Source organism: Octopus sinensis, linkage group LG6, assembly GCF_006345805.1.
Source record: "Octopus sinensis linkage group LG6, ASM634580v1, whole genome shotgun sequence".
NCBI lineage: Eukaryota > Metazoa > Mollusca > Cephalopoda > Octopoda > Octopodidae > Octopus > Octopus sinensis.
This window is the reverse complement of record NC_043002.1, coordinates 838,385-851,792: the sequence shown is the minus strand read 5'-3', so window position 1 is coordinate 851,792 and position 13,408 is coordinate 838,385. Positions and strand designations below refer to the sequence as shown.

General features: G+C 43.0%; 1 protein-coding gene across 3 annotated transcripts in view; it reads right to left on the bottom strand.

Annotated features, from left to right (window-relative positions):
• Positions 1 to 13,408, bottom strand: part of LOC115212801 (WD repeat-containing protein 37) — a 203,003-nt gene that overhangs the window by 189,071 nt on the left and 524 nt on the right. The window lies entirely within an intron of this gene.

Here is a 13,408-nt window from a genome sequence, read left to right as displayed (position 1 = left end):
TCGGTCTCTGGTCATTTCCTCAGTGAGGCCTAAAGTTCGAAGGTCGTGCTTCACCACCTCGTCCCAGGTTTTCCTGGGTCTACCTCTTCCACGGGTTCCCTCAACTGCTAGGGATTGGCACTTTCTCACACACCTATCTTCATCCATTCTCGCCACATGACCATACCAGCGCAATCGTCTCTCTTGCACACCACAACTGATGCTTCTTAGGTACAACATTTCTCTCAAGGTGCTAACGCTCTGTCGAGTATGTACACTGACATTACACATCCATCGGAGCATACTGGCTTCATTCCTCACGAGCTTACGCATGTCCTCAGCAGTCACGGCCCATGTTTCGCTGCCATGTAGCATGGCTGTTCGTACACACGCATCATACAGTCTGCCTTTTACTCTGAGCGAGAGGCCTTTAGTCACCAGCAGAGGTAAGAGCTCCCTAAACTTTGCCCAGGTATCATAACTACAATTTCCCATTGATTTTGATTTTGATGTTGACGTACTTGACTCAATAGGTCTACCTCTAGTAATAACAAATGGCCTCTCCCTCAAAGTGAAAGGCAGATTGTATGATGCCTGTGTATAAATAACCATGTTACATGGCAGTAAGACATGGGCTGTGACCATTGAAGGAATGCAAAGGATTGAAAGAAATGAAGCCAAAATGCTCCACTGGATGGAGCATGTCAGGGTGCATAAGCAACAGCGTAAGTAATTGGAAAGAAAAACTGGGTGTACAAGGAATCAGATGTAGAGCGCAAGGGAGAAAGCTGTGCTGATCTCTAATTGTGGAGGGATCATGTGGAAGAGGTAGACCCAGGAAAATATGGGACAAAGTAGTGATAAAGGATCTTCAGATATTGGGCCTCACAGAGGAGATGACAAGCAATCGAGACATCTGGTGGTGTGTTGCAGTTGAGAAGACATGTCAAACTAAGTAAAATCATGGGTGCCCATGCATAAAGTCATGTCCTCTACATGCCTCTCCCAGCCTAGGGATGCTAATCTTGAAGACTCATGGGTGCCACATAAAAGCACCTGCGTCAGTACTGTGTAAAAGTGTCTCCTGTGTTGGTGCCAAGTAAAAGCACCCATGCCAGTTCCACGTACAAGCAACACAGACACGTTGACATGGCCATGCTCTATGAAATGGTTGGCACATTGGGAAGGGCATCAGCCATAGAAACCATGCCAAAACAGACAAATGAAGCCCAAGCAGCAGCTCTTCAGCTGGTCAGCTCCTGTCTAACCATCCAACCCATGCTAGCATGGAAAACAGACGTTAGATGATGATGACATTTACATACATCTGATGATTGCCTCATCTTGTCAGTTGATAGTCATTTCACAGCCAAGAAATGAAATGCTAGTGAGGCATCTGTCCATCATCAGATTCAAGTGACAAAAGCTTGTACAACACTTTTGCCACTCCCTCAGTCACTACAGTAGGTTCCTTTTGACAAGCACTGCAAGATCGCTACTACTACTATTCTGTCTGCATCAGGATCTTTCTCCTAGTGGAGCTACCTTTCCAGCAGCTCTGTCAAAAATAATGGGAGCCTCCTTTACCTCTGGGAAATCTTTCTAACCCATAGATGGAACCCAGGCAGGTACTACTGTTCCACGTCAGAACAGACCTGGAAGTAATGGTAATTAAGGAGTGACTCCATTCTCCCCAACAGGTGCCTCACCACCGGATGCAGTTTAATGTTATACTCAGGACATATACATACATATATGCATATGGTGAGTGCCATCTCCCTATGCTTCCTTGTTGTCAACAGCAATTCTGACTTTCCATTCATGACCTCTCAGGTGACTATTCAGTCTTGTTGCATGCCTGCATGGTTTGAAACATAAGTGACCAACAAAAGTTATAACTTGTTAGGTCTGCACGTGTGACCACTCCTCCATCACCACAGGACTTTCTGGAGATGGAATGACAAATGAGGCCACCATAAAAAGAAACATTTGTACATCATATGATCATAAAGATTAAACACTTGTACAACTTAAGTACCACTCTCTGAGTTTCCATAATTAGTGCCTAACAACAGGCCAAAGTTAGATGTCCAGTAATCATGTGAAAGAGCAGGTTTTACATCAGAGTGTCCCTCTCCTAGAAGGATGCTCTAACAGCTGCTGGGAATCCCTTACTCCCAGTGGTTTTATTCCATGCCCTGACAGTAACCAAGAGTATTTCTGCATCTGCACTTAAATAGTTTTGACTTTAAACTGTATCTAATTGTAGAACTTTGATGCAGGAGTTCCAGAGTTTGGCAGAGTGTGGAACCATTTCCTAGCCACTATTGCTCCCAGGTCTATTCTGACCCAAAGTAGTAGCACCTGTCAGGGTCTCAGCTTTGAGTTAACTAGCATACCATAAAAACCCATGTAAATTTGTGCACCTGTGTAATTTATGCAGGTGATTTTCAGGATAAAATTTGGTAAAAAAAAAAAAGCTTCAACTCGTGTAAAATTCACACCCAAAAGTTTTCAGAATTGCTGATATAGCCAGAAAAAAAAGGTTTTCAATTTAGTTGTATTTAGCATAATTTCACTTGCTCGTGATTAGATTTTATTAAATTTTCATTAAATAGAAATAATTTCTGCTTAGCAGGTATCACAATGAAAGCTATTAAATTACAAAGTGTTTGTGTTGTTTATACTAAACTTTATTTTACATTTCTTGCCCAGAAGAGATTATGTCTGATCTTTAGCATACTGCTGTATGTCTTCTCAAATCATGATCACAGGAAAAGCTGCTAAGAATTACCAACAAAAACAAAGCTAATAAATACGTACAAGTGTTGCAAATTAAGTCTAATTACCAATAAACATCAGCTTGGATGACACTTTACTCAACTGACAGAAGAAGGTGACTGATCAAACTGCTTATGTAAACAGAATTCTTTTCTACCTATCCTTGTCAGAACCTTTGATACAGAGTATCGAAATTTTAATCCCTTTCATGCTTATAAACTGTTAAGCAAACTTTAAAATTACCATTATTGTCAGAATGGGCAGAACTTGTGAATCGTTTACTGCAAAGGAGAAATTAAATATGTTGAATATTCATTTGAACGTAGTAATAGAGCTGCTGGGAGGCATTTTAATACTAATGAAGCTAATGTTTGAAATTGGTGTAACCAAGCTGCAGCAATTTTTGTCTGGTTCCCAAAGAAACGTGCGGTCTTGCATTATTGTGTTGGAAAACAACACCCTTCCTGTTGGCCAATTCTGAACATTTCTCTTGAATTGCTGCTTTTAACTCATCCAGTTGTGTGCAGTATTAATCGTCTGGTTACTTGAGAGAAGCTCATAGTACAGAATTCCTTTCCAATCCCACCAGACACAAAGCAAGACTTTTTTAGGGTAAAGACCCGCTTTGTGGTGGCTAAAGGTGGCTCATGTCGCTTGCTCTAGGATTGCTTTCTCTGAACATTTCGGTAGTTAATCCATTTCTCATCACTTGTCACAATTTGCTTTAAAAAAGGCGCGTTTTCATTCCGTTTATAAAGTGAATCACAGATGGAAATGCGATCCAAAAGGTTCTTCTCACTCAACTCATGTGGTACCCAAACTTCGTAGCGATTTGTGTACCCAAGCTATGCTCATGAACGACAGATTTTGATAGGTTGAGGCTTTCTACGAATTCTCGGGTTGTGAAATGTGGGTTATTCTCAATTAATGACTTGATTTGGTCATCATCTGTAGTGGATGGTCTACCTGCTCGCTCTTTATCAATCAGGCTACAATCTCCAGCTCAGAACCTTGCGAACCACTTCTGTATAGTTCTTTCAGATATTGAAACATCACCGTAAACTGTGCATATTTCTTTGGTTGCTTGTGACACATTTTTCCCTTTACGGAAAAAGAAAAGCATCAAGTGCCAAAAATGAACTTTCTTATCTTCCATTTTAAAGGGTTACAGAATTAACACAGGTTATAGGAACATAAACCTTCTTCCACAAAAAGATAGCTTAAACTGTGCTCTAAATGGAGGTGTAGTCAAATCCTATTTTATGGACTCAATCATGTTCTAAAATAAGTCAAAAGGTAAGCTACTATAAATCAGCACGAACTTTCCGGACAACCCAATACATTAGATGAGTCAACTTCCTGTACAAATGTTTATAAATCCTTTTTCAACAAAAAAAATTTCTGGAAATGATCTACTCATGCAATTTACACATCCCCTAAAGTTTATTTTTACTTTTGTGAAAAAAGTGCATAAATTACATGGGTTTTTACAATACATACATACATATACACCCAACCCATGCCAGCATGGAAGACAGATGTTAAATGATTCATATACATATATAGACAGCTCATCTACTTTCGTTTGGTTTCTACTGGAAAGAAATTAACCCAGCATTCTCTGTTGGATGTGCAATGTAAGAAAGTATACATACATATGTGTGTGTGTATACATATATATATATATATATATATATATAGGGAGAGTTTACGAAAAAAAACAACAAAAGACGAAGACAGGTGGTGTACAAAACAAACAGATGTATTAGTATAACGCTCAGGAATAGAAAAAGTCTTTGACGTTTCAAGCCTACGCTCTTCTACAGAAAAGGACACAGAAACAAACAAGGAGAGAAAAAAATTGTGTGTAGTGGCTAATGATCTATCATGGCGTCTGACTCGGACAGAAGGGTCACACCGGAGAAGGAAAGTAGGGGAGATAACAAAGTGAAGAGGACCCCCAACACGAAGGTACATGTGTGTATAAGAGAGTATGTATGTGCGTGTGAAAGAGGGCTGGTGGTCTGAACGTGTGCGTGTATGTATGTGTAGGTGTGAAAATATGGGGATGGGTGTGTGGGTGGTGGGTGGTGTTGTGATGTAATGTTGTTGGGAGGTGGGGGAGGCGAGAGTGGGGAAATCACGGGTGGGGTGTGGGTTCGGCTGAGGGTTGGGGTAGAGGTGGGGTATGTATGGGAGGGTGTGTGGGATAGGATGGGGGGGATGGGGAGATGGGAAGGTGGAGTAAGGATGTGTAGGGGTGGGTGGGCTTATAGGGGAGGGGAAGGTGGGTGAGTGAGGAGAGAGAGGAGGAGAGAAGAGAGTAAGAGGGAAAGAGGGGAGAGAAAGAGAGAAGAGGGAAAGAGAGTAGGGGTCAAGAGGGATCTTTTCCTTTTGAACAGCAGTTTTCAACACAATTTCTAGTTAACTAAACACTTTTAAACTTCGTATATTGGTAGAATGTGTCAAAATAAAACATTTTTTTCTCTTGGCTTTCTTGAGAAAATTGTAATTTGTAAGTTTAACGTAGTTTAATTCTTCGAATTTTAACCAATCCTATGGCCTCTATTGAGCTAAAATCATTTGCTGCGTCTAAAACAGACAACATCCTGTCACTAACTCTAATCCTCACCCTAAATTTTAGCCTTTCGGTTTTTTTTTCTTAATTGTTAAATTAATTTAAGGATAACAATTAAGAAAAAAAAAACGAAAGGCTAAAACGAAAGCAAAAACTCAGAACAAAAACAAAACGAATAATTTTAGACACGCATAATTTTAGACATTGTAAAATGGTTAATGTTAGGAAGGGCATCCAGTCATAGAAACCATACTAAAGCAGACACTGGGGTACGATGCAGCCCTTGACTCATTGGATCTTTGTCAAACCATCCAACCCATGCCACCATGGAACATGGACATTAAATGAAGAAGCTGATGATATATAAAATATATCAAACCAGTAGAGTGGAAAATCTGGTATGTTTTTAACATACCAAATTTTTACAGTCTTTTGGTTACATATGCATATGCTCTGCAAATTGAATTCACCAAAAATTTCAATCATTCTGTATATAATATTTAAAATAAGACATATACATACGTTGGATGAATGAGAACATGGGGATGTACTTCACAAGGACACAGATTATAACCCCATGGTGGGGTGGCGGGTTAAAAGAGGAAGAGCTTTGCCCTATGCAGAAACTGCAGGGGCTGCTAAGGGGTATTGCAAGTTTTTCTGAATCCATTGCAATGTCAGAAACCCTTCTGTATCATCAAGTTTCTCAGGGTTTTCCCCCCTCTGCTTCATCCAAGTGCGTCAGTGAAGACTGAATTAGTTTCCCACAGTAGAAGGTTCTACTTGTGATTGCTTATTGACCTCTGCCACCTTGACGTGGTTTCAGCTGCCGTGATTATCACCGGGACTATAGCAGCTACAACTTCAATATCTTGCATCTATTTTCTTTCCTCCACCTCACTCTCTATTTTGTATCACATCTACTAAACTAACTCTGACTTAACCATCCTCTCACACTGTCTCCAATGAAGGGATATAATTAATAAATATCCTGGAAACAGCTGTAAGACCTTCTATCTATAAATGTTCTGATATCTACACAGCCTTGGTTTTTTATCTCATTACACAAAAAAATTCTTATATACACACGCTGACATAGAAATAACGTTGAGCCCCTTATTCGCAAAATTACCGAATCTGGAACTTAACTATGGTCTGTCTATAGCACTTATTCGGCATTACCTGACACCTTTGGGTCTCAACGACACCATTATCTCTTACATACATCTTCTTCTTTCCACCGTCTGTCTTGATAGACAATGGGTCGCGCCAAGGGTGGGGCCCACTTTGATGATGAGCAGCGTCTGCTGTGACTGAACAGTCCAATTCTAGAGTGGCAGTCCCTGGTACAGTTGCTGCACACGAACATCGATGGGTACGTGTGGGGTGTTGCTGCAGTTGTCCTCCTCCTGTCCCGCCTGTCCGACCACAGCTGTGCTCTCCTTTCCTCAGGCATGGAAACGCCTTTCCACACTGCCCGACGCCAGGCAGAGCGGTCAGCAGCTGTTACCTCCCACGTGTCCACACAGATGTTGGCAGTCCTCAGGTCGCGCTTGCACACATCCCTGTATCGTAGCTGTGGACGTCCCTTGGGTCAGGATCCCGTGGTGAGTTCGCTGTACAGGATATCTTTAGGCATGCGACCGTCCTGCATGTGGCAGACGTGTCCGAGCCAGCGCAGTCGTCTCCGCACAAGGAGGGCATGCATGCTTGGCATATTAGTCTGTTCTAGGATGACTCCGTTTGGTACTCGGTCCTTCCAGGAGATGCCAAGGATCCGTCGAAGACACCGCATGTGGAAGCCGCTGAGGCGGCATTCTTGCCGGGTGTATGTTGTCCAGCTCTCGCTGCCGTAGAGTAGGGTGCTCAGCACGCAGGCTCGGTACACTGCGATCTTGGTGGTTATTGTGAGCATGTTGTTTCCCCACACTCTCCTGGAGAGCTTAGCCATGGCAGCAGCAGCCTTCCCAATCCGTCTGTTCAGCTCCGGCTTGAGGGACAGGCTGCTGGAGACCGTCGATCCCAGGTAAGTGAACTCGTTCACCACCTGCAAGCTGTGGTCGCTGACACTGATGCTGGGGACCCCTCCGACGTCCTGGCCCATGATCTCTGTCTTTTTCAGGTCGATGGTAAGGCCGAACTCTTGGCAGGCATCCGCCAGGGAGCTGACCAGCCTCTGGAGACCCGGCTAGTTGTGTGATGTTAGGGCGGCATCGTCAGCAAAGAGGATCTCTCTGATCAGCACCTGACGGACTTTGGTCTTAGCTCTGAGGTGTGTGTATATATATACACACACACATACTTATATACATGCAGATATATACACACACATATGTATGATATATAAGTATGTATATAGGCACAGGCATGGTTGTGTGATTAAGAAGTTGGGGGAAGGTGAGAATAGGTGATGACTGGCATTAGAGAAGCAGGCAAATGCAACAGAATGGTAATAATAATGTAGTGGATAGGGGAAGGAAGAAAGAGAGGGAAATGACATGGATGAGTTGGTTGTAAGAGAGGGTCGACAGCCTCTCGTCTCTTTAACATCATATCACTTGCTCCCTATCTTTCATCCTTCACATTTTATATCCCTATCATTCATTTGTCACTGTCACCTATGTCCCTTACACCAAGCCTTTCTTTTGCTTCCATTACTCATGCCCCTAGATTCATCTCTCAATCACTCCTCTCTCTCTCTCTCTCTCTCTCTCATTAATGTCTTTCTATCTTGGCTGCCATTTCCTGACGTGAAGCTGGCCTTTACTTGTCCGCAATGTGCCGACCCATTTTCACTCTCACTGTCTATACCAGAAATCTCATGCTGGAAACCTCTACAAGGCTCTGCCTCGCTTCTGCACCAGAAGACTTGCATGGCTCCCCCACCCTCCACCCACACTACTGCATGCACCAAAAGAAGATGTGTTACTTAGTAAATTAACAAACCACCTACTCCTTTCTCTATATAATAGACTAACCAATAGTGGCTCATTTATTTAGTTTAAACATTGGCCTATTTATGTTTGCAGCAATAATGCTTATATTTACAACTCTTACATTACACTCACCCCCAATAGGGGTAACAATTTTAACATGTTTGAATGAAGGTAGGTTAAAGCAAGAATAGCTCATGTGACATGTCTTGAAACCTTCATTTCAGATGCTGAATACCACCTCTCCTTCCCATGTTCCCTCCCACAGCCCTTTCCCAGTTTTCAGAGTTGGTACTGTCAATGTAGGCACATTGAAAGGTAGGTCTAGTGAGATTGTTGAGATGCTTGAATGGAAGCATGTTGATATATGTTGCATTCAAGAGGTAAGATGGAGGAGAGCTTCAGCCAGGTTACTCACAGGCAAGACCCATAGGTATAAACACTTCAAGCTAACAGTGACAGGGTAGGTGGTGTGGACATACTTCTTGCAAAGAAATGGGTGGATACGGTCATACAGGTAGTCAGAGTGTGAGGAGTACTTAAGCTCAGGTTAGTTTTACAGAATAGTATAGCAACAATTATCTCTGCCAACACCCCACCCCCACGCAAGCCTACCAAATGAAGAAAAGGACCACTTTTCTGATGTTCTTCTGCAGGCTATCTCAAAGACAAGTGTCAATGATCTCATCTTCATGGCTGGGGATTGCAATGGGCATATCGGGCAGCAGCTCAGTATCTTCCATGATATTCATGGGGGCCATGGAATTGGTTCCCAAAACAAAGGGAGGACAAGGCTACTGGAGTTCTGTGATGCGAATAATCTATTGATCTGCAACACTAACTTTAAGAAACCAGCCACCTGATAACCTATCAATCAGGTGACTATGCTAGCCAGCTCGATTACATTCTCACCAGACAGCAGAATATATGGTTGCTCCTCAATACAAAGACCTTCTCTGGTGAAGAATGTACCCAACAGCCACCCACCCAGCATGGACTAGTCGTGAGTGACTTTAGATGTCAGGCCAGAAGGAAGCCAAGAAGTAGGCCAATCTGGGAAAGAAGGATTTAGAAGCTTAAAGACCCTTCACATGGTCAGAGATTTAAGGACATCCTAACTGAGAAATTTGAGAGGGAGGAGCAGCTACAAACTTGTGATATTGAGGGCAACTGAGAATTCCGGCAGAATAGCGTGCTGAGTGCCACAGACCAAATCTGTGGCAGGTGCAAAGTCCCATCCAGATCTAGGGTGACATCATCGTGGTGGAACAATGCAGTAGACAAGGATATTAGGGTAAAGAACAAGGCCTGGAAGAGTGAGGGCAGTGTGGAACTGTATCAGATAGCCAGAAGGGAAGCTAGGAGACAGGGAGAATCAGAAAAGAAGAAGTTTGCCTATGTTCAGTGACATGTGGACCAAAGACTTGAAGTGTTTGGGATTGCAAGAAAGTGTGTGAGAGCAAACTGTGATGCAATAGGAAAGAAACGTGTCCACATGGATGAGAGTTCGCTTGCACTTAATGATTCTGCAACGAAAAGAGGCTTGGAAATGCCACTGGGGGGGAGGAAGAGAGTTAGCCAAATGTTGATCCAAATGAGGTACCAGCAAATCGACAGTACCTTGGTAGATAAAGCAATTAAGGATATGAAGACAGGGAAAGCTCCCGGCCCAACAGGCGTCACCACTGAGATGTTTAAAATATCTGGCACAATGGGTTAGTCACCCATATTATAAATCAGTTGGTACACAAAGGAGTCATACCCAATAGTGGAGCAGACCATAGTCAACTGCTACAAGGGTAAAAGTGATGCCTTACATAAAAATGATTACAGAGGTATCAAATTGTTGGATCAGGTGATAACCCAACTAATTAGGGAGAGAGATAGTCTAGCTAAGATGCAGTTTGGTTTTGTGCAGGAAGAAGCACCACTGATGCTAAATTTCTGGTAAGGCAGCTGCAGGAGAAATACATAGTCAAAGATAAACCTCTGTATTTGGCATTTGTTGACTTTGAGAAAGCCTTTGACAGGGTTCCCCGATCCCTTATCTGGTGATCAATGCAGAAACTAGAGATAGATGAGCAATTGGTGAGAGCTGCACAAGCCTTGTACAGGGACACTGTCAGTAAGGCAAGCGTTGGCAACAAATACAGCGAAGAATTCCGGGTAGAAGTAGGGGTTCACCAAGCATCAATCCCCAGCCTCCTCTTGTTCATCATAGTCCTCCAGGCAATAACAGAGGAATTTAATACAGGCCACCCCTGGGCCTCCTCTATGTTGATGACTTTGTTCTTATAGCTGACTCACTACCAGATCTAAAGAAGAAGTTTCAGCAAAGTCTAGAATCGAAGGACCTTGAAGTCAACCTAGCAAAATCCAACGTCTTAGTAAATAGGAAGGCAGACAAATCACAAATCCCGTCAAGTAGATGACCCTGCTCAATAGGTAAAAAAAGTGTAGGTAGAAACTCTGTAAGATGTACCTAGTGTAAGTTATGGACACATAAGAGGTACAGCAATATCAGAGGAAGGTTAACAGGGAAAATAGCTTTTGTGTGTGGAAGATGCACAGGTAGAATAAACAGCAAAAATGTACAGAAAATAGACTCCATCAACTGCCAGTGGGGTAAGCTAGAAGTAGTAGATAGCTTCCGTTATCTAGGTGACCAAGCTAGTAGCGGAGGTGGATGCTCCAAGAGTGTTGCTGTGAGAACAATTTGGGCAAAGTTCAGAGAGATCCTACCTCTGTTGGCAACAAAGGGCCTCTTGCTCAGAGTGAGAAGCAGATTGTATGATGCCTATGTGCAAACAGCCACGCTACACAGCAGTGAAACATGGGCTGTGACAGCCTAGGGCATGTGCAGGAATGAAAGAAATGAAGCCAGTATGCATCGTTGGGTGTGCAATGTCAGTGTACATGTTCAACAGAGTGTAAGCATCTTGAGAGAAAAGTTGGGCATAAGGGGCATCAGATGTGGTATGAAAGAGAGACGACTGCGCTGGTATGGTCATGTGATGCATATGGACAAAGACAACTGTGTAAAGAAGTGCCAATCTCTAATTTCAAAGGAAACCTGTGGTAGAAGTAGACCCATGAAGACATGAGATGAGGTGGTGAAGCCTGATCTTCAAACATTGGGCCTCATGGAGACAATGATTAGTGACCAAGACTTTTGGCGATATGCTGTGCTTGAGAAGACCTGTCAAGCCAAGTGAAATTGTAACCATGGCCAATGCTGATGTCACGTAACTGACACCCATGCCAGTGGCACATAGAACACTCCTTTCAAGTGTTGGGCCTCACGGAGGCATGGTGGCCAATGCCAGTGGCACACGAAAAGCACCTTTCAAGTGTTGGGCCTTACAGTGGCAATGACAAATGACCACAACCTTTGGCATTAGGCCATGCTTGAGAAGACCCATCAAACCAAGTAAAATTGTAGCTGTGGCAGATACTGGTGTCATGCAAATGGCACCTGTGCTGGAAGAACATAAAAGCGCCCCTTAAACTCTTGGAGTAGTTGGCATTAGGAAGGGCATCCAGCCATAGAAATCATGCCAAATCAGACCGGAGTCTGGTGCAGCATTCCAGCTTGCCAGCCCTGGTCAAACCATCCAACCCATGCCAGCATGGACAACGGACGTCAAATGATGGTGATGATAATGAAAGCTGTTGGAGTGACTAACAGCAACAGAGAATTTCTCTACAGTTCACCACACATTGCACTCTCTCACTCATACTTGCTTCTCTCTTCACTAACCATTACAGTTTTCACTCACACCTATTTGTCATCTCTCTATCACTACCACCTCTATTTACACTGTACCCAGCTTCCAGTGGGATTGAAGATGGCGGAGGTAAAGAATATGCACACCACCCATTTTCAGTGTAACCCTAATCTTAGACCTAAACTCTGGAAATGGGTGGTGTGTGTATCGTTTACCTTCGCCTTGAAGATTGCAGTGGATCTCTTTCGTTTGTCATACACAACTTCCAATCAGTCTAACTAAAGATGCCATTGTACCTATTCTTGTCCTCTTCCTACCACCGTTTGTGTCACTCACTGTTACACAGGACCCACCTACTTGCTAGCACTTTCACCAGTCAACCCCTCAAACCCATCTCATCACCAATGTAAAGTAGATAACATTTGACCACTTGTACGTCGTACACTCTTCCCTCTTCTACCGCTAGTCATCTCTCTCTCTCTCTGTTACAACATTCATTCCTTTTCTCCCATACCATGGGCCTCTGTCACCACTATCTCCTGGCTCACTCATCTCCTTATATCAGTCATATTGCTTTGAAGATTCATACTTTAGAATATAGACTATTCCTGTCGTTCCACTCCATATCACATAACCCTCTCATTACTATCATTCATGCTTCTCACTCTGTAAAAAAATGTTAGCAAATGAACAAAAACTGTAATGGGGTGAGTTCCCTTTAGTAATATCAAGGGCATAGCTACCTTTCTGGAGCTGGCGTCAAGGAAAATGCACACAGTCTAAGCAAGCAATGTTCTCTAATCTCTCATCACCTGTCTTGGGTCACCATTACCCTCGCATAGGTGTGTTGACTCTGAACGTGACGCCTCGTCCAACCCATGCCAGCATGGAAAGCGGACGTAAAACAATGGCGAGGACACACACACACACAAACATATTTTTATAGCCTTTCAGGGTCGATAAAAAAAAGTAGCCATTCAGGGTGGTGCAATATTAAAATTGTTAAAAAAAACGGTAGACAGGATGGCTTGCAGTACATGTTCTGGCTTTTTGCGTTCAAGACGACAACGTCTGCGGCGACACTGTGCCGAGTTGGGTGCCATGTGGAGGGGAGCTTTGCAGGTGCCGCCGTCGGAACGTAAATTGCCAGAAAAGTATTTTGGTTGTTGCTCTAAACACACACACATAACGATACTCCTTTTTTATTCGGAGTTAAATTCTCGCAGATGGTTATTCTGAATTCATAGATGCCTGTCGTTGTTTTGTTCGAAGGTCGACATCAAGGGAGGCACCCGGAGCAAGAATATGTTAAAACTCAGCAATGAATGATGTCACTCAACTGAAAGTATCGAGTATTCTTCTTTTTTTTTTTCTTTTTCTCCCTTCATATATATATATATATATATATA